The sequence below is a fragment of the Dermochelys coriacea genome, chromosome 1 (assembly GCF_009764565.3).
Source record: "Dermochelys coriacea isolate rDerCor1 chromosome 1, rDerCor1.pri.v4, whole genome shotgun sequence".
In the NCBI taxonomy this organism is placed as follows: Eukaryota; Metazoa; Chordata; order Testudines; family Dermochelyidae; genus Dermochelys; species Dermochelys coriacea.
In genome coordinates this window covers 45,940,194-45,966,589 of record NC_050068.2, presented here as the reverse complement: position 1 = coordinate 45,966,589, position 26,396 = coordinate 45,940,194, and the positions used below count along the sequence as shown (strand labels likewise).

Genomic DNA, 26,396 nt, shown 5'->3' with positions numbered 1-26,396 from the left:
GAAATCACACCCTTAGTTCATAGTATAGATGTAAGCTATCATAGTATAGATGTTACAGCCATCAAAGCAGGCCCTCCCTGACTTTTTGTAGGGCGCTAAAAGGGAGCAGGCATCCTCTGTCAACTGCAATGGCTAGAAGACAGCTTTCTATACTTGTGTCCTCACATTTTATCTCAAGTAATTCAAAAGTAATTATTAATATGAATAATGTTTAACATGTAATAATATGTGCATTTGGAAAACTAGAAATGAACCAAAGCTGAAAAACTGAGACCCAGATTTGCAACCACCACCTTAATACCCTAAGATATTGAGATTCCAGTTAGGAGGTACTGTATCAGCCCGTTTTAGAGATAGGCTCTATCTATAACATCTGGTGCAAGTTTAGGATGGAATTTCAAAATCCCTCTAGACTCAAGGTTCCAGTTCAGCCCATTATACAAAAAGGCCCTGATCCTAACTTTCAGATCAGAGTTCAAGTCCAGATTTTAGCACGTGTGCATGCACACACAGACAGACAGACACACGGTTGGGTTTGGATTCCACTTTCTGGCTCAGTTCCCTCTCTAGAACAAACATTAACTAATTACGTTAATTCATGAAACAGGACATTATATCAGACCTCCATTTCAATATCACAGAACTGTGTTATTATACATCTTATCCTTGGAGCACTTTAGGATCTTAATTTTAAATTAATGCTATGTTCTGCCTTTACTCCCAGAGATTAAATTATTGAACTGATTGTAGATATTTAAAGGTTTTATTTAAAATTTGGACTTTCTCCAATTAAAATATTTTGCAGAATTACAGTACCAGAATTTACACATTAATTGTGAAGGCTAAACCCTCAACCTATAGGGGATGACTCATTGCTAAATGGCGACCCTCGGGTTCTCCGATAGACAGTCAATGGTTAGGGTGCATGGCGTCAAAGGTAAGGGATTTTAAAACAAAAAGAACAGCAAGGAGAGCATTAGGGCTCAGAAAAGGATGGGAAAACTCAAATTCAGCCTCTACCCAACATCCCTTCCCTCTTCCTAATTCCATCCTCCCACCTCCAAAAAACCTCAAACACTATACATAATACAATTGCACTAACAAAGAAATTAATAGAGAGGCTATCTAGCAGAATCTTATTTTAATTGTGTAATTGCTGAGAAGGAAGGAAAAACAGAACTGATATGAAGTAATGGGTTTCCTTTCCTCACTACTCCTCCTGGGGTTAGGGAGAATAAAGAGAAGACTATCATAAAAATTGTGGTTTCCAGGTATGTAACCCAAGTTAATGCTTTGAGTCACTATTTGACTTACTTATTTATACGGTCAGAATCAAAGGTATGAACTATGCTTACTCAGAACAGGTGCTCAGTTGTCAGTGTTCCATGCCTTTTGGGGGTGGGGGTAGAGGGTGCAGAGAGAGGAGCAATGCTATTGTCATAGGCTGATTTGCATTCTGTTCCATTACTTTTGTATAGAATGTATGAACAAAATAGTATTTTAACAAGAAAACAAACAAACAAAACGAAAACCCCAACCTCCTCTTTGTCACTTTACTCTCACCAGTAATGCAGATCACTTTTCAAGTACACGCAAGGAAATATTTTTCTCAAATTTGTACTGTGCTTGCCAAATACAATTTTTCAACCAAATAAAAAACAAAAGCCATATATATTCACCTCTTAGTCAATAAAGTAAACTTGTATTTGCTTAGCATGTGGAATGTACATGATTAATTTTATTGGGCATATGGTTTCCCTGTAGTGGAAAGTTGACCAATCTGACTAAATTGAAGAGATGTGCTCAGGCTTTGTTCTTCAAACAGAACTGTATTTCCCTCAAATGGAAAACGAAACTGACAAGGACAATAAAATTTCTTTTTTTTTTTAGTAGTGCGTGATCTTGATGTCAGATATTTTGCAATAATTTGAGTTAGTTTAAAAAAAAAAACCTTTATCATGTTCTCTGCAGATTAGTAGGGATGACATCACTAGGGAATGTTACTTCCCCGCCCCACACACACTCCTGCAGGGAAACTAATAGGAGGAAGTCTCTGATATTCCCTCACTGAAATTCTCCCCAGTTATTCTGTCAGCTCACCAGAGGGAGGGGCTCCCCCCAGACAACAAGAGGCAGGGTCCACCACTGAATTCCATGAAATCCCCAGGATCTGATGAATCCCCAGAACAAAAAGAAGACCAAGTATATTCACACAGAGGTCTCATACCTCTGGGTCTCTGGCGCATCCTGCAGCAGAACTCCAGTGGAGCTACACTGACAGTACTTCTGAGGCTAGCAGCAGCTGTAAGGAGCCCCCTTAAACAGGATCCCCACTGGGAAAGTAAAGGCTAAGATTCAATATTCCCAAAGTTGCATTATATACCCTGCCTCAATTGCACAAGGCTGATGGACCCCTCTGGTGTTGTGCCACTAACTCCTTGTCCCTTCCTCACTTATGGATTCTCAGACCCAGGGAGAACAATCTAGACACTACAGCACCACAAATAAATAATGCTACGTGCAGGTGCACAATTATATCTTACACATTTTTAAATGTGCAATTTGATTAGCACTCTAGCCTGTTGATAGTTTTTAAATAAATGTCTTACAAAATGTTAGAAGGGAATTAAGTGAGGTATTTAAGATTGTGGTGGATAAGATAAACACTAGTTAGTACCCCCTCTTTACACTGCTCCATGATGTGAATACAAGTGGGCACTCAATGAAACTGATGGAAGGTAAATTTGAAAAAAAAAAATTAGAAACACTTCACAGAACATGTGCTTATCCTGGAGCATTCACTACAGTGGAACATTACAGAGCTAAATGAGGTAGTCAAAAGTCATGTTTTGGGGCATAAACTGATCACTGATTAATTTACAGCATCAGGTGTTGGCCACTTCCCAAGGGAGGAACCCAACCTACCTCTAGATTCTGAGATCTAGTCTGACCTTCTGCATAACATAGGTAAGAGAATCTCAGCCAGTGATTCCAAGTCCATCACTTCTGTCTCACTTGGAGCATCTCTTTTAGAAAGACATCCATTCTTGATTTAAAGACTTCCAAGGCTTGGAGAATCCACTATATCCTTTTGGTAAATTGCTTCAGTGGTTAATAACCCTCACTTTTAAAAATGTGTACCTAATTTCTAATCTGAATTTGTCTAGTTTTAATATCCAGCCATTGGATCTTTTTTATGCCTTCATCGGCTAAATTGAAGAAACTTTTAGTATCAGATATCTTCTCCCCACAGAGAACCTATATATGATGATCAAGTCACATCTTAACCTTTTCTTTAATAAACTACATAGCTTGATCTTAGAATCATAGAATATTACGGTTGGAAGAGACCTCAGGAGGTTATCTAGTCCAATCCTCTGCTCAAAGCAAGACCAACACCCACTAAATCATCCCAGCCAGGGCTTTGTCAAGCCGGGCCTTAAAAACCTCTAAGGATGGAGATTCATTCTTTAGTCTTTCACTATAAAGCAGGTTTTCCAGACCCTGACTCATTCTCATCGCTCTTTTCTGAACTCTTCCCAGTTTTTCAACATCCTTTTCAATGTGTGGACACTAAGGAGGTGCTGTCGTCATCATGAATAGGTCGGAGTATGAACAAGAGGCTACTAGGCAGCTCTCCAACACCACTTTCTACAAGCCATTACCCTCTGATCCCACTGAGAGTTACCAAAAGAAACTACAGCATTTGCTCAAGAAACTCCCTGAAAAAGCACAAGAACAAATCCGCACAGACACACCCCTGGAGCCCCGACCTGGGGTATTCTATCTGCTACCCAAGATCCATAAACCTGGAAATCCTGGACGCCCCATCATCTCAGGCATTGGCACCCTGACAGCAGGATTGTCTGGCTATGTAGACTCCCTCCTCAGGCCCTTCGTTACCAGCACTCCCAGCTATCTTCGAGACACCACTGACTTCCTGAGGAAACTACAGTCCATTGGTGATCTTCCTAAAAACACCATCCTAGCCACTATGGATGTAGAAGCCCTCTACACCAACATTCCACACAAAGATGGGCTACAAGCCGTCAGGAACAGTATCCCCGATACTGTCACGGCTAACCTGGTGGTTGAACTTTGTGACTTTGTCCTCACCCATAACTATTTCACATTTGGTGACAATGTATACCTTCAAATCAGCGGCACTGCGATGGGTACCCGCATGGCCCCACAGTATGCCAACATTTTTATGGCTGACTTAGAACAACGCTTCCTCAGCTCTCGTCCGCTAATGCCCCTACTCTACTTGCGCTACATTGATGACATCTTCATCATCTGGACCCATGGAAAAGAAGCTCTTGAGGAATTCCACCATGATTTCAACAATTTCCATCCCACCATCAACCTCAGCCTGGACCAGTCCACACAAGAGATCCACTTCCTGGACACTACGGTGCTAATAAGCGATGGTCACATAAACACCACCCTATATCGGAAACCTACTGACCGCTATTCCTACCTACATGCCTCTAGCTTTCATCCAGATCATACCACTCGATCCATTGTCTACAGCCAAGCGCTATGATATAACCGCATTTGCTCCAACCCCTCAGACAGAGACAAACACCTACAAGATCTCTATCATGCATTCCTACAACTACAATACCCACCTGCTGAAGTGAAGAAACAGATTGACAGAGCCAGAAGAGTACCCAGAAGTCACCTACTACAGGACAGGCCCAACAAAGAAAACAACAGAACGCCACTAGCCATCGCCTTCAGCCCCCAACTAAAACCTCTCCAACGCATCATCAAGGATCTACAACCTATCCTGAAGGACGAGCCATCACTCTCACAGATCTTGGGAGACAGACCAGTCCTTGCTTACAGACAGCCCCCCAATCTGAAGCAAATACTCACCAGCAACCACACACCACACAACAGAACCACTAACCCAGGAACCTATCCTTGCAACAAAGCCCGTTGCCAACTCTGTCCACATATCTATTCAGGGGACACCATCATAGGGCCTAATCACATCAGCCACACTATCAGAGGCTTGTTCACCTGCGCATCTCCCAATGTGATATATGCCATCATGTGCCAGCAATGCCCCTCTGCCATGTACATTGGCCAAACTGGACAGTCTCTACGTAAAAGAATGAATGGACACAAATCAGACGTCAAGAATTATAACATTCAAAAACCAGTTGGAGAACACTTCAATCTCTCTGGTCACTCGATCACAGACCTAAGAGTGGCTATCCTTCAACAAAAAAGCTTCAAAAACAGACTCCAACGAGAGACTGCTGAATTGGAATTAATTTGCAAACTGGATACAATTAACTTAGGCTTGAATAGAGACTGGGAATGGATGAGTCATTACACAAAGTAAAACTATTTCCCCATGGTATTTCTCCCTCCCACCCCACCCCCCACTGTTCCTCTGATATTCTTGTTAACTGCTGGAATTAGCCTACCTTGCTTGTCACCATGAAAGGTTTTCCTCCTTTTCCCCCCCCTGCTGCTGGTGATGGCTTATCTTAAGTGATCACTCTCCTTTACAGTGTGTATGATAAACCCATTGTTTCATGTTCTCTGTGTGTGTGTGTGTGTGTATATAAATCTCTCCTCTGCTTTTTCCACCAAATGCATCCGATGAAGTGAGCTGTAGCTCACGAAAGCTTATGCTCTAATATATTTGTTAGTTTCTAACGTGCCACGGGTACTCCTTTTCTTTTTAGATTTAGACACAGTAAGTGAAATCCTAGCTTCATTGAAATCAATGGCAAGACTCCCATTTGACCTCAGTGGGACAAGGATTTCACCCAGTAATGGTCTCACTAACACCATATACAGAACTAATGCCACTTCCTTACTTCTACCCAATATTCTCCTCTTTATACATCCAAGGTATGTGTTAGCTCTTTTAGCCACAGTATTGCACCATCAACTCCTGTTCAAACGATTGTCCACCATGACCCCTACGTCCTTTTCAGAGCCACTGTTTTTCAAGATACAATCCCCAATCTTGTAAGCATGACATACATTCTTTGATTAGATAGACCAATAGTTGGATTTATGCCATATGATCCCTGTTTCAATAATGGAAAATTATGCAATGTAAATATAGCTGTCAGGATTATCAACTCAGAAGAATGTAGCAGTGGTGCTGGAATAAATCTTAAGGCTCCACTCTGACTTAAAATATGCTCAAAGCTGTAGGTTTTCTGCAGAACCAATGCATAAAATAGAGATAAGAATTCATATGTTGATTAATAAATATACTGTTTATTCAGGCTTCTGTGATAAGGAATCCAAAACATTTTTTTTGTTTCAGTCAGCACAATAAATATTTTAGGTGACTATGACAGATATATTTGAGTATATGACTTATAGTTTTGTATTAAATGTAGGCACCTATTGCATCTGATCATTCTAATATAGATAACTTCTACGTGAATAAATTATGTCACTGGGGATTGAGCTGCATAGCTTTCCCTAAATGGCATGTCTAACCTTAGCTTCAATAAGCTGTTTGGGAGTCATTAGGATGAAACAAATATCAAGAGGGAAGTGAGGAAGGAGATAAATGTGTCTGAGTTCTTTCTAAATCAACTTGTTAGCAACTGGTCACACACACATAGCTTACATCACTTTTTGCAACTCTGGAAGGTTTTAACAATTCTTAATAGGCAACCTTTTAAACCTAAACTACTGACATCAGATAACAAAGACAGTGGCATCACATCCCCTAGAAGCAGTGCCGTGCAGATCCTGGATAAGGAGTAGGACTGAAAGATTTAAAGACTGGACTTAATACACAAAAGTCTCGATGTGGGTAAAAGTCTCATATTACAATACGAAGCAAGGTAGAAAATGTTTCTTCTGAATTTGTGGGTGTGGAAACTCATGTTATGTTACAGCTCTTGAAATCATGGTAGGATACAATTTCAGTATGCTGTGAACAAAGTATACAAAGCAAAATAGAGAAGCTGGTGGGCAGAATAAGACAAGCCATCAATCTATGATTATTGGCGGTTCCTAAAGGGAAGAGAAAATTTCTGAAAAGCCTGAGACACTGCTAATTAGTTTTGTTAGTTTCAGAAACCTTCATTTCCCTCCCAGATGTCTGACTTCAAGAAAGTTTACCTCTGTATATAATCACAGGACAATGACGATTGCTTGTGAACACGTAGCTATTACAAATCCAAACTCCTAATTCCCACTGACCTGAAAGGGAAGTTCCATGCATGGAATTATTTTAAAGACTGAACACAGAGGACATAACCACAATTAAACAAAAGGGGTGGGGGAAAAAGATTTGAGAAAAAGAAAAATACAGTGGGTGGGGAGAGAAACAATTTACTTTAGAACATTAAAAAATGGGAGAGAGATTTGAAATCATAACCCCAAGAGAAAAGCAGCAGAAAATAACGATCAACTAAAAACAAGACAAAATAACTGAGGAAAAATGTACTTTAAATAAATAAAATATAAAATCTGGTCACCATAAAATCTCATTTGGTCACCATAATCCAGTAGATGGTCATCAAGCTAACTAAGGATTTCTTTCAACCTGTAACAAGGTCCCTAATTTCACATGCCCTAGCCTCTCCTAAATTTCATTCTTGCCATCTGATTCCAACCTACCACCTGCAACACAAGGAAGAAGGTGAAGGCAGAACTGGACGATTTATGTCCCACCACACACTGTGGGGACAATAATACCATATGGACCTTTTTAACAGAATAGGATCAGCTAGACCAGGAAGGTGACATTCCATTTGAAACAACAGCAGCAACTCTTGTCTTTGTTATTGTAAAACAGGCACATTAGGAATAACACTGGTGGCATGTGTTGTTTGTATTCTCAGAAGGCGCTACATAAAAGAAAAAAAGATAAAGCCTCACCATATTATTGGGGCTTTTTTTTGTTTTTAATAAGAGACCAAAAATAGAGCATCAATAATCTTGAGGTCCATAGAGGAATGCTCAAAAAACATTACAAGAAATAAAAGCTAGAAACAAAGAAATAAAACCAGAAGCTGGTTGCAATTGTTGACCGGCTCTAATAAGAACTATTTCCTGAGCGTAGAATATCATAAATATTCCCTCATCACCAGCACTGCAATTCTATCAACTAAATATTTATGATGTTAAATTGATGCTAAAAATGTGTTGGCTGCTACAGTACAGTACCTAGAGCTTATGCTGACAGCTCTTTCTGGTTTCTGATTTACAAGAACCAGGACCAGCTCTAGGTTTTTTGCCGCCCCAAGCAAAAAATTTGCCACTCCAAGCTCCGAGAGCGCAACAGCCTGAGCAAAAAAGGGTGGCCACAATGGGGATTTTGCTGGCATAGCTATGTTGGTCTAGGGGGTGTGTTTTTTTTCACACCCCATCAGATATAGCTTTGCTGACAAAACTTTGTAATGTAGTCCTGGCCTTTGTTCATTGTCTTTAATTTAAACAGGTGCACAGATCGACTTCCTGTCGTCATTTATCTGCAAGCTGCTGAATCTGAAATCCTCTGGAATTGCCCTTCCGAGGCAGCAGTTGTACTTGCTGCACTGCCCGCACATTTTCAGTGTGTACCTGTTCGTTGCCGTTTTTACAAGATTTGCCCTCCATTTGCATTGTGAGACTGTTTCCCACAATGAAAGCATGCAGTGTTGGAGTGTTGCACAGGTTGTGCTTCCTGCATGATGGCTCGTGTATTTGTTGCACAGATTACATAATGATGCTACTCCCTGACATCTTTAGTAGCTGTCTTCCTTGATACAGCAAATTTTAGTGCACATTGTGGGGTCAAATTAATCTTGTCAATAGCTGGTTTTGGATTGTTTTACTTTGCATACCACATACCAATATATCTCTTAATGCATCATTTAAATTCTCTCCAAACTGGCAATGCTCTGTTAATTTCCTTAATTCAACCACATTCAGAAATGTTAAATTTTCTTTTGGATTCTGTTTATAAAAGCATAAACATTCTGCAAGCACCAGTGGCTCTAGGGATAAGCGATTTTTGTAGCATTTGCACAATCTCAGCAAATGCTTTGTCTGCTGGTTAATAGGAGCCATGCCCCAGGTTACAGGTTTTAGCCCCCATGACACTAAGCAAAACTGCCACTTTTCTCTCATTGTGATATATTTATTTATATCATTCTATCATGCACAATTGACCAGATGTATTCTGGAGTTTTTTCCCTACCTTTCTCCAAAGTATCACAGATTGGCCATGGCTGAAGACAGGACACCAGATGGTGGATTAGGGCTCTGAGGTGGTACAAAGAATCCTCTTTCTCAGATGCCTGGCTGATTTTTTGGCCTGAGGGCCACACTGGGGTTGCGCAACTGTATGGAGGGCCGGGTAGGGAAGGCTGTGCCTCCCCAAACAGCCTGGCCCCTGCCCCTATCCACCCCCTCCCACTTCCCACCCCCCTCAGAACCCCTGACCCATCCAATCCCCCCTGCTCTTTGACCCCTGACCACCCCCTTCCAGGACCCCCCGCCCCTAACCACCTCCAGGCACCCCACCCCCATCCAACTTCCCCGCCCCCCCCAACTCCCTGTCCCCTGACTGCCATGACCCCTATCCACACCCCGGCCCCTAACCACCCCCGGGACCCCATCCCCTATCCAGCTCCCGCTGCTCCCCGTCCCGACTGCCACCCCTCCAGAACCTCCTCCCCATCCAACCACCCCTGCTCCTGTCCCCTGACTGCCCCTCGGGATACCTTGCCCCTTATCCCACCCCCTCCGCCCCCTTACCATGCCAGAGCCAGCTGCGCTGCCCGAAAGGAGCGGCGGGCCAGAGCGCTGCCCACACAGCGGTATGCTGTGGGAGGGGGGGACAGCGGGGGAGGGGCCAGGGGCTAGCCTCCCCAGCCGGGAGCTCAGGGGCCAGGCAGGTTGTGGCCCACGGGCCGTAGTTTATCCACCTCTGCTCTAGGGTGACCAGGTGTCCGGTTTTCAACTGGAATACCCAGTCGAAAAGGGACCCTGGTGGCTCAGGCCAGCACTGTCACCCAGGCCGTTAAAAGTCCAGTCGGCAGTGCTGCGGCGCTAAGGCAGGCTAGTCCCTACCTGTCCTGGCTGGCACCGCTCTGTGCCCCAGAAGCGGCCAGCAGATCCGGCTCCTAGATGGGGGAGCCACAAGGCTCCATGCACTGCTTGGAGGGGGGGACGGTGCCTGTGGGTGAGAGAAGTGCATGGAACCTCCCTGGCCCCCCCGCCTAGACCCTGGACCTGCTGGCTGCTTCTGGGGTGTGTGCAACGCAGTGCCAGGACAGGCAAGGAGCCTGCCTTAGTCCCTTCCACTGCACCACTGACCGGGAGCCACGCGAGGTAAGCCCATGCCCCAGCCCTGAGCCCCAACCCCCACCCACAGCCCCCTCAACCCAGAGCCCCCTCCTGTACTGCAAACCCCTCATCCCCAGCCCCACCCCAGAGCCTGCACCCCCAGCCCAGAGCTGTCACCCCCACTGCAACCCAACCTCCTGCCTCAGCCCAGAGCCCCCCCGAACCACTCATCCCTGGCCCTACCCCAGAGTCCTTACCCCCTCCTGCACCCCAACCCCCTGCCTCAACCCACAGCCCCCTCCTCTACTTCAAATCCCTCGGCCCCAGCCTGGAGCCCCCTCCTGCACCCCAAACCTGTCATCCCTAGCCGGAGTCCTCACCCCATCCTGCACCTCAACTCCCTTTCCCATCCTAGAGCCCCCTCCTGCACCCTGAACCCCACATTTCTGGCTTCACCACAGAGCCCGCACCCCCAGTTAGAGTCCTCACCCCCTGCCCCAGCCCAGTAAAAGTGAGTGAGGGTGAAGGAGAGCAAGCCACGGAGAGAGAGCAAATGTAGTGAGTGGGGGTGGGACCTTGGGGCAGGGGTAGGGCCTCGGGAAGGGGCAAGGCTAGGGTGTTCGGTTTTGTGCAACTAGAAAGTTGGCAACCCTATGTATCTCGCTCACATGCTCAGGGTCAAACTAATCACCAGATTCAGCACCAGGAAGGAATTTCCCCCAGGTCATATTAGCAGGGACACTGGCGGGATTTCACCTTCCTCTGCATGGCAAATGGATCACCTGCTAGGATCATCTGGGCACATCTCACTTAATGAATTCTCTAACATTGCAGGGGATTCAGGCATTGATGGCTCCTTGGTCTCTCCTGTTCTCTGCCTGTGGCACTGAACAGTTGTCTCCTGAGGACTGAAATGCTTTAGTCTCACTAATGTCAGTGGGCCCTATTATAGGGTAACTGGGTAAACTGTAATATTTGTGTTATACTGGAGGTCAAACTAGGTGATCTAATGACCTACTATATAACGTTCTGGCTTCTCAGTATAGGTGAGCCAGTCTTCTATTGAGCTATCGAAGTTCAAAATCCATTTGCCCTAAACAGATGCATACTTTAAGCCTTCTTTCTCCCTAAATCAGCAGTGTTCTCACAGTCCCAGTGGCTGGAGGGCTTTTCAGTTGTACCAGGCCTCCGCAGGCACGCTCTATTCCACTGTATTCCTGGATCACTATCCCATGCTCGCTGCCAACTGCTGTGTCTTTCGCTCTTTACACAACAAATGTAATATGAAGCAATCATATGGCACAGTGGAGGTCAAATAACCATCTTTACTAACTACACGCAACATGCAAGGCTGAGTTCCATACATACACCACTTCTCTGGCATGTTTCTAAGAACACAGAGAGCACCACCAGAGGGCTCACTGACTATTTATATCTATTCAGGGGATACCATCATAGGGCCTAATCACATCAGCCACACTATCAGAGGCTCGTTCACCTGCGCATCTCCCAATGTGATATATGCCATCATGTGCCAGCAATGCCCCTCTGCCATGTACATTGGCCAAACTGGACAGTCTCTACGTAAAAGAATGAATGGATACAAATCAGACGTCAAGAATTATAACATTCAAAAACCAGTTGGAGAACACTTCAATCTCTCTGGTCACTCGATCACACACCTAAGAGTGGCTATACTTCAACAAAAAAGCTTCAGAAACAGACTCCAACGAGAGACTGCTGAATTGGAATTAATTTGCAAACTGGATACAATTAACTTAGGCTTGAATAGAGACTGGGAATGGATGAGTCATTACACAAAGTAAAACTATTTCCCCATGGTATTTCTCCCTCCCACCCCCCACTGTTCCTCTGATATTCTTGTTAACTGCTGGAATTAGCCTACCTTGCTTGTCACCATGAAAGGTTTTCCTCCGCCCCCCCCCCCCCCCCCCCCCCCCGCTGCTGGTGATGACTTATCTTAAGTGATCACTCTCCTTACAGTGTGTATGATAAACCCATTGTTTCATGTTCTCTGTGTGTGTGTGTGTGTGTGTGTGTGTGTATATAAATCTCTCCTCTGCTTTTTCCACCAAATGCATCCGATGAAGTAAGCTGTAGCTCACGAAAGCTTATGCTCTAATAAATTTGTTAGTCTCTAAGGTGCCACGGGTACTCCTTTTCTTTTTGCGAATACAGACTAACACGGCTGCTACTCTGAAACCTGACTATTTATAGGGATTCTACCCAATTCCTATACAATAAAAGAACCCAAACAGAAAAAGCCAAAAAGCCTTCAGCCTCCTTCCATTTTATTTCTCTATCTTAAGCTTCAAGGAAATATCTAGGAAGTGAATTAATTCCCTGTTTGCTGGAAATCAATGGGGATTTCATCAACTTGTCACACACGTCATTGCTGAAAGAATAGCTAAAATTAAATGCAGGAGACCACACTCTTCCCACCCCACAATGGGGGGGAGGGGGAGCTCAGCATCTCAGTGCACCTTACACAACCTGTGGCACACCATGAAAGAACAGAACTGAAGAATCATGTGCCAATAGGCACTGTAGGAGCAGATTTTTGATACCCCAGAACCAAGCAATGTGTTTAAACCACTGCCAGTTGCTGCAATACTAATTGTTATGCTTATTGCTGAAAGCAGCTAAAAGAAGGCCTTTCTGAAACCTTAGCACAACTAACAGACCAGGAGGGGAGAGGGAAGTGAGTGAGCTCGAGGAGTAAACATGATCCTCTGCCCTCCTGACTTGAGTTGTTTTTCCCAAGCATGCAGTTTTGTAAGATTGAAAGTCTGGCAATAGTTAATTATTGCTATACAGTTGGTTAACTGATGGAATATTCTCTGACAAGCTGGAAATCTCCACACTTAATTTAGTTTAGACTCAGCAGTTTGTTTGGGTTTTTTTGTTTTGATGAACAAGCTATGTAATACTAACAAATTGGGTATAAAAAGAGGGAAAAATCTGAGCTCTATGGACACTTGAACACCTCTCAAGGTCCCATGCAGACAGAACACTGGCCACTGGACGTTTGCAGTTATCCACTCAAAACCTCTTCAAGACCTTGGGTAAATACAAATCTGAGATTTTGGGGGGTGTTTTACCAATCTGTTGTGGAGATACGATTGCCAACCCTTCAGGATTGGCCTGGAGTCTCCTGGGATCAGCATCGATTTCCCGGTGACTACTGAAAGGAATCCGGGAGATTTTAATAGGATATTTTAAGAAAAATGACATTATGTCATGTTGGAGGGAAAAATCTCCCAGAATAGCTTCAGTCAGGGTTGGCAACCCAATGTGGAGGTGTATAAGTGCTTGAGACTAAAAGTATAGCTTTCAGTGAAAGCATTCTTGTATTGTTTGTGTCAGCCATCTATCGGTTGAACGTCTGTCTCTAGTGATTTATTTCCTGCCACCGCTTCATCAAGAGTAAAAGTTGCCAAGAGCTTTGGGTTCAGAAACCCTGGGTAACAGCACTAGGATCTCTCATTGCTTCTATCCATTTAAGGAGTGCATGATCAGTTTACAATTCACTTTCCTTTCTGAGTAAAAAGCCGAACCAACAGCACTTGCCCCACTATAAGCATTTTGATACAGTTTAACTTCCTTGTGCATGGAATGTGGTGGCAGGGAGAAAGGGGGCCCTAGCACAGGAGGGATAGCAAAGGGATTATGTTGCCTTCAGAGCTGCTAACTCTAGGGATTTTTTCAGCAGTGACAGGAGTTTGGCCAGGGTTGGAGCTTGTCTTATGACAAGGTGAGATGCTCCCACCCTCTAGCCAAATTGCAGACCTGCCAGAGGGGGATGGGACCTCCTCTGATTGGCTGCCTATCCCACTAGCCCATCTCCAGGGGACAGAACAGCCAATCCAGGCTGCTGCATAAAGCAGACAGAACTCCCTCCTGCTCCCCTCAGACACCATCTTTCTCACAGGAGGGGAGGTGGCGGGGGGAGCACAAGGCCCAGCAACTCACTCCCTCTTCCCCCTCCCTTCCTGTGAGCAAGGAGATGCCTCCTCCTATCCACCCCCGGCTGCCTGCAACACCTGGCCTGGGAAGGGGGCAGAGAAGGGGTGAAGAGCCCCTGGAGCTGCCCTCCAGCCTGGAAGGGGGAGTGGAGACCCTACTGCAGCCCCCAGGTCTGGAGAGGGGCTGAAGAGCTCCAGGATGATCAGAAATGTGGCAGGGGAAGGGAGGGTGTGGCACAACTGATGGGGGCTGGACAGATGGGGCTAGGGAGACCGTAGGGTTGCCACCTCTGAAGTACAAAAATCAGGATATCCCTGAGCTGGGAAGGTGCAGGGGAAGATAGGAGGTGGCTCGTGGGTGTGGATTAGGGCCCTGCTGAGCAGGAATAGCTGACACTATGGCAAGAAGCAAGGCACTGTGGGGCTATTTCCTTGAGCTCTTTTTACTGCTTTGAGAAGCTTGTTGGTCAAGTAGGAAGCAGCTGCTGCTGCTGCATGGCTTCTTTGCGGGAACTGCATAGCAGCCAGTAGCGTGGAGGAGCAGCACGAGGAGGAGAAAGATGAGACTTCCCCACCCCAGCAGCAGCCCAAGAGGTGACTCAACGGACAAAAACCAGGAGTTAATTCACTTTTAATGTCCTGGGACAGCTACCTCAAAAAAAACACAATCATTGGAAAACCTGGACTGGCACCAACAGAACAGATGTGGGGGAGGATTTGGAGGTTTGGGGAGCAAAGTTAATTGCTGGGCAGGAGACCGGCAGATGGGGACGTGAGAGCTCCTATAGTGAGAGCCAAAATCAACTTACTCAGTAAATTTGGGAGCGTGGGCAATGCTAATGGTCACATGCTGGGGATGGGCAGAAGGGGGTTCAAAAACCAAAATACAGTATTTTTAAAACCTCATGGTTTTGGGCGTCTGACTCAGGATTTTTGAGCTTTTGGGGTTGGCAATACTATGCGTGTTTCACAGCCAGAGACCCCTTTTCAATAAGGGGGTAATTGATTTCACAGGTCTGTTCCTGAGAGGAAATGGCCATTGCCACATGCAAGTCTGGCTGACTAATGGGAGTTGTGGGTGTCCCGCTTTCTAGGGAACAGGCCTACAACTTACCACACCATAGAAGATTCATCAGCAGTGTAGAGGGCAACAAGCCCTCTATATCTCAAACAACATTTCCCCAGTTACATTTTGGGGTTCAGTGAATTTTATATGAGAACAGATCTCAGATCAAAAACCTTCTGAGAATATATATCAAATATTTTTTTCATAAGTTATCTTATGAATGCTTTTCAAAACCAGCATATTTTAAACAAAAATGTGAAGAGCTAACCTAATAATTTATTACCTGTCAGTCTCTAATACCCAAGGACATTATGTGGAAAGAATCCTGCTTTCTGTTATTTCAAAAAAGAGTGTAGGCTTTAGGATTAAAGATCCTGATTATCAAAACTGACAAATTATTTTAATAATTAGCATCAAACAAGTTTCTATAAGGCATAAGTCATAATAATTGTGTACTTCCAACCCTAATTTTTAAAAAATTCACAGTTGGAGAACTTGACATAGTGCAATATAAACAATCCTATTAATAAGGTTCCAAAAAGCCATATGTCTCTGATCTTCTGAATAAAGTCAACCACAAAGCTAATTAGATTATCATTTCAACTACCCTTGAACAAGTTTCATTTTTATTTTAGTTTCAGATTACGTTGCTTGTTTAAACATATAGGAATTTGTGCATACTATCAGAAAACTGAAGCTTTCCATTTAATACAGTACAATTTAAGGACTAAAACCCAGGACAACCCAGGGATATACCACTGTGGAGAGATACAGAGCTAGATGAGTGCATATTATCAGTCCAAAGGGTAAAAAGAGCAAGTGGGTAAGTAGAAGTGAAGCCAAGTCAGCAACGTGAGATTCCAGCAAACTGTTCCTGACCAGTGAGCTCAGTAGCACATAGCCACAAGCAGCCAGGGCAACACAGAAAGTGTAAAAAGAGGGCAGGAGATTGAGCCAGATAAAGGAAGTAATGTTGATCACATTTAGATAGACCAAATTAGTAATATGAAAATGGTAAAATCAAGAGTCGACAAGGAATTTCTTTTAGAGGGAGTTGCTAAATATATGTAGAATGATTCCACCCCCCCCCCCCCCACACACACACACACACTCTTTTCTAACAGAGAACAGAACTGGAACTTTAAAGGACAGTAGGAAGTAGAGAAAGAAAGAATAGTGAGGTGTACTAGTAGCTTCCAAGCTCCAACAAATGTGACATCAGCCAGTATTTCAGGTGCATTACAATCAGAGTTCAGACCAGGGCAGAACTACAGGCACTAAAAGAGGAATCCATTATGGCCATAGACATAGGCACTGTCTCCATCCTCATATTGGTGGATCTCACTACAGCTCTTGATGCAATAAATCACAAGGTTTTGCTAGCCTGCCTGGATGACATAGAAGGAGTAGATGGAACAAGCACTACAGTGGCTCCAATGATTCCTCTCCAGCAGAACTCACAATGGTGAGGGGTAACTGCTCCTCTCTTAAGTTCCTCACCTGTACCATCATACATGGATTGATGATATATCTGCTTCTCTTCACTTATCTCATGAGACCACTGAGAGAGCTAGTGAAATAGCATGGGTACAGCTGACAACAATATGCAGACAACACAACTATCTAGCCCATTCTCAGCTGATGCAAGCACCATCACAACTGAGATGTCGGAATACCTCCTTGGAAAAAGACCTGCTGGCCCAAGCTGAACCCAGGCAAGAGTGAACTGATGCTGGTTATGTAATGCCGACAGACCCTGGTCAACGGTGGGCAGGATCGAACCGCGTACCTCTGGAGCTTAGTGCATGAACCAAAAGCCAATTGGCTATTAGCTAAGGCTGTAGAGCAGACTCATTTTATCTCTCTCTTTAAGTGGTCTCGGTGCTACTAGATGGGACAGAGCACCACACCCAGAAGGTGTGTGGGTTACATACTTCCCCTAACTGAGGAAGCGCGTCCCAATCTTCAGAGTCTTCCCATCTGAAATCCCAGATGAACCCCCACTTGTAACACTGACAGACGCTGGTTGTTGGCAGGTGGGATCGAACCTGGGGCTTTTGGAGCTTAGTGCATGAGCCTCTACCTCATGAGCCAAAAGCCAACTGGCTATTCGCGAAGGCTGTAAACCAGACTCATTTTATCTTTCTAAGTGGTCTCGGTGCCACTAGATCAGACAGAACACCACACCCAGAAGGTGTGTGGATTACAGTTGCAAGGGGGAAACATTTTGAAAAACCAGCTGAGATACTGTCTGCACAGATGTACAGACCCCATTAGTCAAAGCAGTGTGAGGCCTTCAGTCTGGTATGACTCCTCATTAAGACTGGATGACCACATAGCATCAATGTCTAAAAATGCCTTCTTTCATCTCCAGCTCTCCAGGAAACTTTGCCTATTTGTCACCTCCAGGCTTGATGACTCTGATTCACTGTATCTGATATTGAATGTAAAGACAGTGCACAGTCTCCAGCTGGTACAGAATGCAGCCACCTGTTTCTTCCATAGTCTTGGCTCCCAGGAGCATATAAGGACCATGCTCAAGTCTCTCCGCTGGCCCCAGTCAATTTCAAATACCAGTTTAAGATCTTGGTCACAAAGCGCAGGATAATGCACAGGAGAACAGGGGATCTGTCAAAGCATCTCCGTCAAGGGGATCTGGCTATGGAACAAACTTCCAGAGGAGATTACACTCATCCAGAGTCTTTAGGAAATGCTGAAAATCTCTCCTCATTAGAGCCCTTTTACCACAGCAAGAAGGATACTCTCAACATTGAGTCCCCATTTACCCATATCTCCACCCAAATATTTTAAACTGTAACGAATCAACCAACCTGTGAAAAAGAAGTCAAACCCCTCAAACAATAAAAAATACCCAAAGCAGAATGTTTACCCTAAAAAGGGAGATGAACCAGACACTCCATGAAATCCATAAGAGACTTCACTATTGCTATAGATTTTACATAGAAATTGGTCAGACACTCCAGAAATGGGCAGAAGTATAAAATCCTAAAATAGATCAATGGATGCATGGATGGTTGAGGGAAGGATTTTTGAGAAAAGGTAAACACTAGAAGTTGATTATTGGGCTTTTTCTGCAGCTTTCTCAACTTCATTCCATTCTATAAAAAGCAAGATGAACAGATCAATATAACGCACCTCACAAAACACAAACTACGGATTATCATAAAATCTACTAACACCTGAAGATCAGATATTTTGGGCCCCCATTCACTTTTCTACTTAATCTTTTGTTGTACAGTACCAAACCTGTACATAACCTGTGAAGTGTGTAACATTTTGAAAGTGAAGCACTTTGTTAAGATTGCTAAATTATTCCCCTCTTGCAAAACAGCTGAGAAAGGGGGAAAATGTTTATAGTTGCAAAATTTAAGCACATATGAGTTTGGAATTTTGCTTTCCAAGAAGCAAGAATGAGAAGCTCATAAACCTTATCTATTTTAACAAGTTTACCCATTGCTGATAATGCAGTTACAACTAATGCTGAATTCAGTTTAACTGCAAGTGTAGCCAAGGGTAAGCTATCTTCAGCACCAGTTTCTGAATCCTGCTGAAGTCAATGGGAGGTAAATGTGCCCAGCACTTCTGAAAATATGTACACTCTTATATAAGTCCTGTGACAAAGTTCCTGCTCTACCTTGGTGGGTCTTGCACTTATTGGCGGATTTGCTCGCCTTGGAGCTTCACGGCAGCCATCAGCTTGGCGGTTTTTCTGAATTCACAGTCCAGCTCGACTCCTCCTATGTCTGACCAGGAGTTGGGGATGATTTGGAGGGAACCCAGGTCTGCCCTCTACTCCAGGTTCCAGCCAGGGCCCTGTGGATTGCAGCTGTCTAGAGTGCCTTCTGGAACAGCTGTGCGACAGCTACAACTCCTAGGGCTACTTCCCCATGGCCTCCTCCCAACACCTTCTTTATCCTCACCATAGGACCTTCCTCCTGGTGTCTGATAATGCTTGTTTTCCCCAACAGGCCACATTCTCACTCTCAGCTCCTAGTGCCTTTTACTCCCAGCTCCTCACACACACACCACAAACTGAAGTGAGCTCCTATTTAAAACCCAGGTGCCCTGATTAGCTGCCTTAATTGATTCTAGCAGCTTCTTGATTGGCTGCAGGTGTTCTAATCAGCCTGTCTTAATTGTCTCCAGAAGGTTCCTGATTATTCTGGAACCTTCCATGTTACCTTACCCAGGGAAAAGGGACCTACTTAGCCTCGGGCTAATATATCTGCCTTCTATTACTCTCCTGGAGCCATCTGGCCTGACTCTGTCACAGTCCCTAAGTGGGGATTTAGAAGCCTAATTTTAGGCATCCAGGTTTGAAAATGTTAACACTATAGAATCTATGCTAATTTAGGTTAACTGTCAAATCACCAAAAAACATCACTGCAGACAGGTTGAACCAGCTAATAAGTATTAACAAAAAAATACAACAACCAAGACACACACACGGTCAAAAATACTGTATATTTCCACTAACCTGTAATTCAGAATAAGTGGAGATAATTTGCTCTAAACTTCCAAAACCTGTTTATCCTTGACCTGAGACTCAATGGTCAAAAGTTTTTATTTAACAAATTGGAAGGAAGGGGTGAGATGAAAACAGTGGTTAAATCTAGATTACAATCTTAATTATGGGGCCCTGATTCCATAAATTAAAACAACCCATTTTGACTGGCATAGTGAGGTCAGTTCGTTGATTCTTTAGTTAATGCTCCATCACCATATCTTACAAGGGATATGGGTTAGATTCCTAGGCCCAGTAAGAACCAGCAGCAATTTCAGCTATTAGGGACCAAGGAACTCTTTGTGTTGTTCCATTGGAACCCCTGTGACTGAACAAGAAGCTGAACTGATGTGTGTCAGAAGAAGTAACATCCAGTCCCTCCCCCCTTTCTTGGTGTGATAGGGCGCCTACCCCGCACTGGCCATGAGAGGGTTAAAACCAGCCTAGGGAGGCTGAGCTGCAGGCAGCCAAAGGAGTGGCTGCAGAGGAAACAGCCAATTAGTGCAGCAGCTGCAGACAATTAGGGCAGCGGTTGGACCAGCCAATCAGGGCCCAGCTGGCTCATATAAAAGAAGCTGCAGATGAGAGCAAGTATCTGCTGCAGGGAAGGGCAGGTGCTAGCAGGGACCTGGGGAGAGATCCTGATGGGCTGCCAGGACTTGCAGGCTCGAGACCCTGGGAAGAGGGCAAAGGAGCTGGAGCCAGAGGCAGAATGAACCGAGGCTGCGGGGAAGTGGCCCTGGGAATAGAGACAGTGAGCTGGAAGGAAGAGGCAGCGGGAAGCTACTGTTTGCAGGGTTTCTGGACCAGGGCCCAGAGTAGTGGGCGGGCCTGGCGCCTCCCTCCCTTCCCCAGTAGCCGCTGAAGGAGCAGCCTGACTGTGGACTGCCAAGCTGCTGCGAGGAGTGGCTGGACTCTTGTTGGAGAAGTCCCCTGGAAGGGGGGGGAAAACCAGATGGTGACACTGGTGATGGCCTAATCTAATCGCCTAATCTAATCGCCTTTTATGATGAGATTACTGGTTCTGTGGATGAAGGGAAAGCAGTGGATGTATTGTTTCTTGACTTTAGCAAAGCTTTTGACACGGTCTCCCACAGCATTCTTGTCAGCAAGTTAAGGAAGTATGGGCTGGATGAATGCACTATAAGGTGGGTAGAAAGCTGGCTAGATTGTTGGGCTCAACGGGTAGTGATCAATGGCTCCATGTCTAGTTGGCAGCCAGTGTCAAGTGGAGTGCCCCAGGGGTCGGTCCTGGGGCCCGTTTTGTTCAATATCTTCATAAATGATCTGGAGGATGGTGTGGATTGCACTCTCAGCAAATTTGCGGATGATACTAAACTGGGAGGAGTGGTAGATACGCTGGAGGGGAGGGATAGGATACAGAAGGACCTAGACAAATTGGAAGATTGGGCCAAAAGAAATCTAATGAGGTTCAATAAGGATAAGTGCAGGGTCCTGCACTTAGGATGGAAGAATCCAATGCACCGCTACAGACTAGGGACCGAATGGCTCGGCAGCAGTTCTGCGGAAAAGGACCTAGGGGTGACAGTGGACGAGAAGCTGGATATGAGTCAGCAGTGTGCCCTTGTTGCCAAGAAGGCCAATGGCATTTTGGGATGTATAAGTAGGGGCATAGCGAGCAGATCGAGGGACGTGATCGTTCCCCTCTATTCGACACTGGTGAGGCCTCATCTGGAGTACTGTGTCCAGTTTTGGGCCCCACACTACAAGAAGGATGTGGATAAATTGGAAAGAGTACAGCGAAGGGCAACAAAAATGATTAGGGGTCTAGAGCACATGACTTATGAGGAGAGGCTGAGGGAGCTGGGATTGTTTAGTCTGCAGAAGAGAAGAATGAGGGGGGATTTGATAGCTGCTTTCAACTACCTGAAAGGGGGTTTCAAAGAGGATGGCTCTAGACTGTTCTCAATGGTAGCAGATGACAGAACGAGGAGTAATGGTCTCAAGTTGCAATGGGGGAGGTTTAGATTGGATATTAGGAAAAACTTTTTCACTAAGAGGGTGGTGAAACACTGGAATGCGTTACCTAGGGAGGTGGTAGAATCTCCTTCCTTAGAGGTTTTTAAGGTCAGGCTTGACAAAGCCCTGGCTAAGATGATTTAACTGGGACTTGGTCCTGCTTTGAGCAGGGGGTTGGACTAGATGACCTTCTGGGGTCCCTTCCAACCCTGATATTCTATGATTCTATGATTCTATGACACGGCCAGAGGGCTGTGCCATGAAGCAGACGCTGAAAGAAAGGAAACACAACGGATCTACAGGAGGAGGCAAAGATGGGAGAGCTACCACCGCCTGAGGGCACACCCTTTGGGACTGATCTAATTCCCAAAACGCCCACCTGGAGGTGCCAGTGTGGTGAGTGACCCTGTGACACTTGCCCAAGCAGGTTTTGGTGATTTTGGGCCTATCAAGGATGAAGAAGAAAGAAAATCCTCGTTAAGGATCACAGAGGACAGAACCCAAACCTTGTCATTCAGAAATATCAAGCACAGATAATGCATCACAAGTCTGCTGTTTAATCTTGAAAATACTACAAGGGAAATAGATCACAATGATCACTTCTCTGTAAGCAATTATGTTTGTTCTGCTTAGAAAAATGTATATCAAAGCCATTTTCTGTAATTTGTCTGTCACATAATTGCATTATCCTTTTCATAAAATAGGGAAATAAGCAGATATTCTTTATGTGCCTTTAACATTTTCTAACCTCCTAACATTTCTAATTCTTATAGACAAAATAAAAGACATTCTCATTTCAGTTTTTTCTTCCATGCAGACTTTACAACAACAAGAATACATGGATTCTAGTGGGAAGATTAAATACATTTACACTCTTTTTTTTTTTTATTTGATTATTTCAATTTCACCTAAAAATCACCTGTACAAAAGCTCAAGGTATCTCTGACATTAGAGATACAAATCAATTTAAACATCACAAATGCAAACCAGCAGTCTTGTCAAGTCCCTCCCCAAAGAGGAGAAAATGACACCCCATTCAAGTCACTGACCCCAGCCCAAAATATTCCAACAATCCAATTTTTCTGGCCTGAGATTCTTATCTCCTATCTCAAAAGTTGGGAAAAGATAGGAGTTTTGCAGCATGCCCTTAAACTCAACAGATTCTGGCTATTTCAGGCAAAGTGGGGAAGTGAATTCCAAAGACTCAGCCCTGCATGAAAAACAGCCTGCCAGCAGCCCCACTCTGTTAAAATGAGGAGCTTCAGATTGTGCCTGAGCCACAGAGGCATTCAGAGTGGCACATGTAATGCACACTGACCTGTAGGTTACACCAGCTCATATAAAACCAGCAGGTATGCACCTCTGATGAAAGGGGGAGAAATAATCCCCACTATAGTTTCTGATTGTTTCCTTCATAGTACTAACATCACTTCTATTTTACCTGAACTAAGCTCTAAATACCAGAACCTGGAATTTGAACATTACACTGGAGTTCCTTCCTCCTCATTAGAGCTCAGTGGGAAACTGATTTTTAGTTCTGTGGAAATTTTTGAATTTTCAGAAATATATTTTTATCCCAAATTATTACAAAAAACCCTCAATTTTTTGCTGAACTAAAATCCTACAAAATATAGTGTTTCCATAATGAAATATGCTTGCCGGGATCCCTGGCTGCCCATCTGGCATGGTACAGGGAGCCAGAAACCTTGGCAGCTGCTGACTGAATTGACATAGTTGTCAGTTTCACTGCTGCCCACAAGGAATAGCAGGTGAAACAGCCAGAGTAGTATGACTAGGCTGGTCAGTTTCACCACTGCCATTCAGGGTCCCCATCTCCATGGCAGCCCACCTGGCAGGGACCCGGGGAGCCTGGAAGTCCAAGAAAACTTGGCTCCTTGGTAGCCCACTTAGAGGAGTGATAGGGAGCCGACAGCTTGAAAGACCAGCTTCAAGGCTCAGCAAAATCCCCTGGATAGGGTTCGAAGTTTGTCAAAGTCAAACCTCTTGTGCTAAATATTTCAGTTGCAACTAATTTGCATTTTTCTGACTGGCTCTACTTCTCATACATCACCACCAACAATAACAATACTTCTGCAGGCCAAATTATTCCCTCAGTTACACCTGTGCCATGTCTTTGTCAGAAAATTATGTCCTGTGGAAAATATGTGCCGTCCCAATACCTTCAATATGTTTACACAGGTCTGTTTAGAACGCCATAAATAATCCCACTGATGACATATAAACAGGAATAGAATCCATAGCTCACTCTCAGCTCTGCTGGGCTAACAGAGGTGGTTTTTTTAAAAAGGACAGCTAAAAAAAACTTACTTTTTTATCACAAAAGTAAGTAGATATGACTTTGAATACACACAGGGACCAGATGTGCTGTGCTTGAAGGTATCATTTTTGTAGTCACTTTTCAGACTAGAACCACACTACAACTTTGGGGCATTTCCACCATATGGGTGGAAAAAACTGCCTACTGAACTACAAACCTGCTATCATTTATCTGTTTAAAACTTTCATAATATACTCAATTTGTGTATGGTAAGATATGGTCTGTACAGTGTTAGGGTTATCAGATAGGAATCTATAGATTGTGGTCTTTCTCTTGTGTTTTAGTACAGTAGAATTTTTCAGGGTTATTGCTGGAACAGAACTACTCCTACTGTTTTAAGTTGAAATGGGTTCTGTATAAATACTGTAAAAAATATTAAAACCCTTCTGAGTTCCTGTAGTGACCGATATCCTAAATGATGACTCTGAAATCAGAAACCTCTCTGATGCAAGGATGTTAGCCAAAGTTTGTCTGGGCCAGGTTTAGGCACAGACAATGAGTTTAGTAAGGTGGCACTACAGTAGTGACTCCCCTTGATAAAATGATGTATTATGCACCAAATTTAAATATGTAGTGGTGCCTACTATCCAATAGCAAATCTGCAGTTGTGCACTTCAGAATCCTTTATCCACATGGCAGCTGCCATGGCTCGTCTGAAACCAATGGTGCAGCCTGTACAAAACCTTCCGTTGGCAAGTTTGCAGGAGAGAAGAGCTCCAAACCCTGTTATTGCCTTGTGCACTAGCTTGCTTGGCCTATAATCCATTTAAAAAAAAGAAAAAGAAAAAAAAGAGGAGCTTTAGGTTTTTTCCCTATACACGCATCTCTCTTTTAATTCAGACAGTAACATACTTGCCAGATTTTCTGTCCTATTTAATTTGCTGCCCTAATTAATTTGCTGTTAATCGCCTTATAGTGAATACTGAAGGTGTTACATAAAAGTGGCCCTATCAGTCCCTGGCCACCCTACTCTCTCTCTCTCCACAACTCAATACATCACCATTTGCCATTCCTTTCTCTGGGATCCTTTGGACAGCTTTCATTACAAGTGACTGTACTCATATCTACTTCAATATGAAGTTTGAAAGTACGATTTCAAGCATCCTGAAAAAACAACATAGTCATTCTACACAATCTTACAGTAGAAAAGCATAAGGAACAAGAAATGGTCACTATGACCCCAGGAGGGCCTGCTCCAAGGCCTATGGGTTAAAAAATACAAAAGAAAACAGCAGGAAGTGGATAAGTGCAGAGGGAATCAAAGAAGAACATCCTGAATCAGGTAAGTATTGCAGAGAAAAGATAAGAGCAGCAGAAAAAGCAATATATGTTAATAGTAGCTCATGGTCTTCAGAGGTATAAGAATAGCTTTATGAACACATCAGGAGTATATGAAACTTTAGAGAGAAAGCAAGCCATTAAAATTGAGCTATGATTCTGAAATGGAGAGAGAGAAAAACAACTCTGATTCAAAATCAATTCTCCGATGTTTTTTAAAATTACTCTTTAACAAGAGAAGGAATTAGGCGAATGAATGATCTTGTCAGTACATTGTATAAGAGAACACTTAATAGCTATATCAGCATAAAACTACTGGGCTGGATTCATCATTGTGTTACTTCAATTATACAGTGGCATAACTCCATTAGAACACGCCTTCCACATTGTCATGAAAATGTTGTTAACTTACTGAACTGGCAGCAATTATTTCTGATGGGAGGGGGAAAAAAAGCAATCAGAAAATCCCAGAAGCACCAGCCAAATGGAATAAAGCAAGGGAAAAAACAAAATCACAACCATCTCCAATAACTATAATTTAAATCCTTTGCAAAGCATTAGAGAAAATATTAATCTGAATAAATATGTAACTACACAGAAACGAACATAGCCATGACCAACACAATAAGAAATGCATGCCTGGAATTGTATATGCAGCTTGAGTAACTATACATTGGTCTAACTCTACAGCAGAGCATCTATGCCCTCTGACCATCTCCACCATTGTCTTTCTCAGAGCCACCTTGAATATTGGTGCACTGGACCCCAAAACAGAAGACAAAAGTCTGTTATCTACCCAATTCCTTCCATAACTTCCCCATTTTTTGCATCTGTTGCATCGCAGAGGAGCCCCAACCATCCTTCTTAACAGTTTTAATTTGTTCATTTTTTTTCTCTCTGAACTATTTTCCAACACAGTGATAGTCAAAAGGCCCTCCGGCCTGGCCCCAACAG

The 26,396-nt window shown here is 43.9% G+C and overlaps 1 protein-coding gene across 1 annotated transcript in view; it reads right to left on the bottom strand.

The window, feature by feature from the left end:
* The window catches only part of MTUS2 (microtubule associated scaffold protein 2), a 503,536-nt gene that overhangs the window by 312,950 nt on the left and 164,190 nt on the right, over positions 1 to 26,396 (bottom strand). The gene's annotated exons all lie outside the window — the stretch shown is intronic.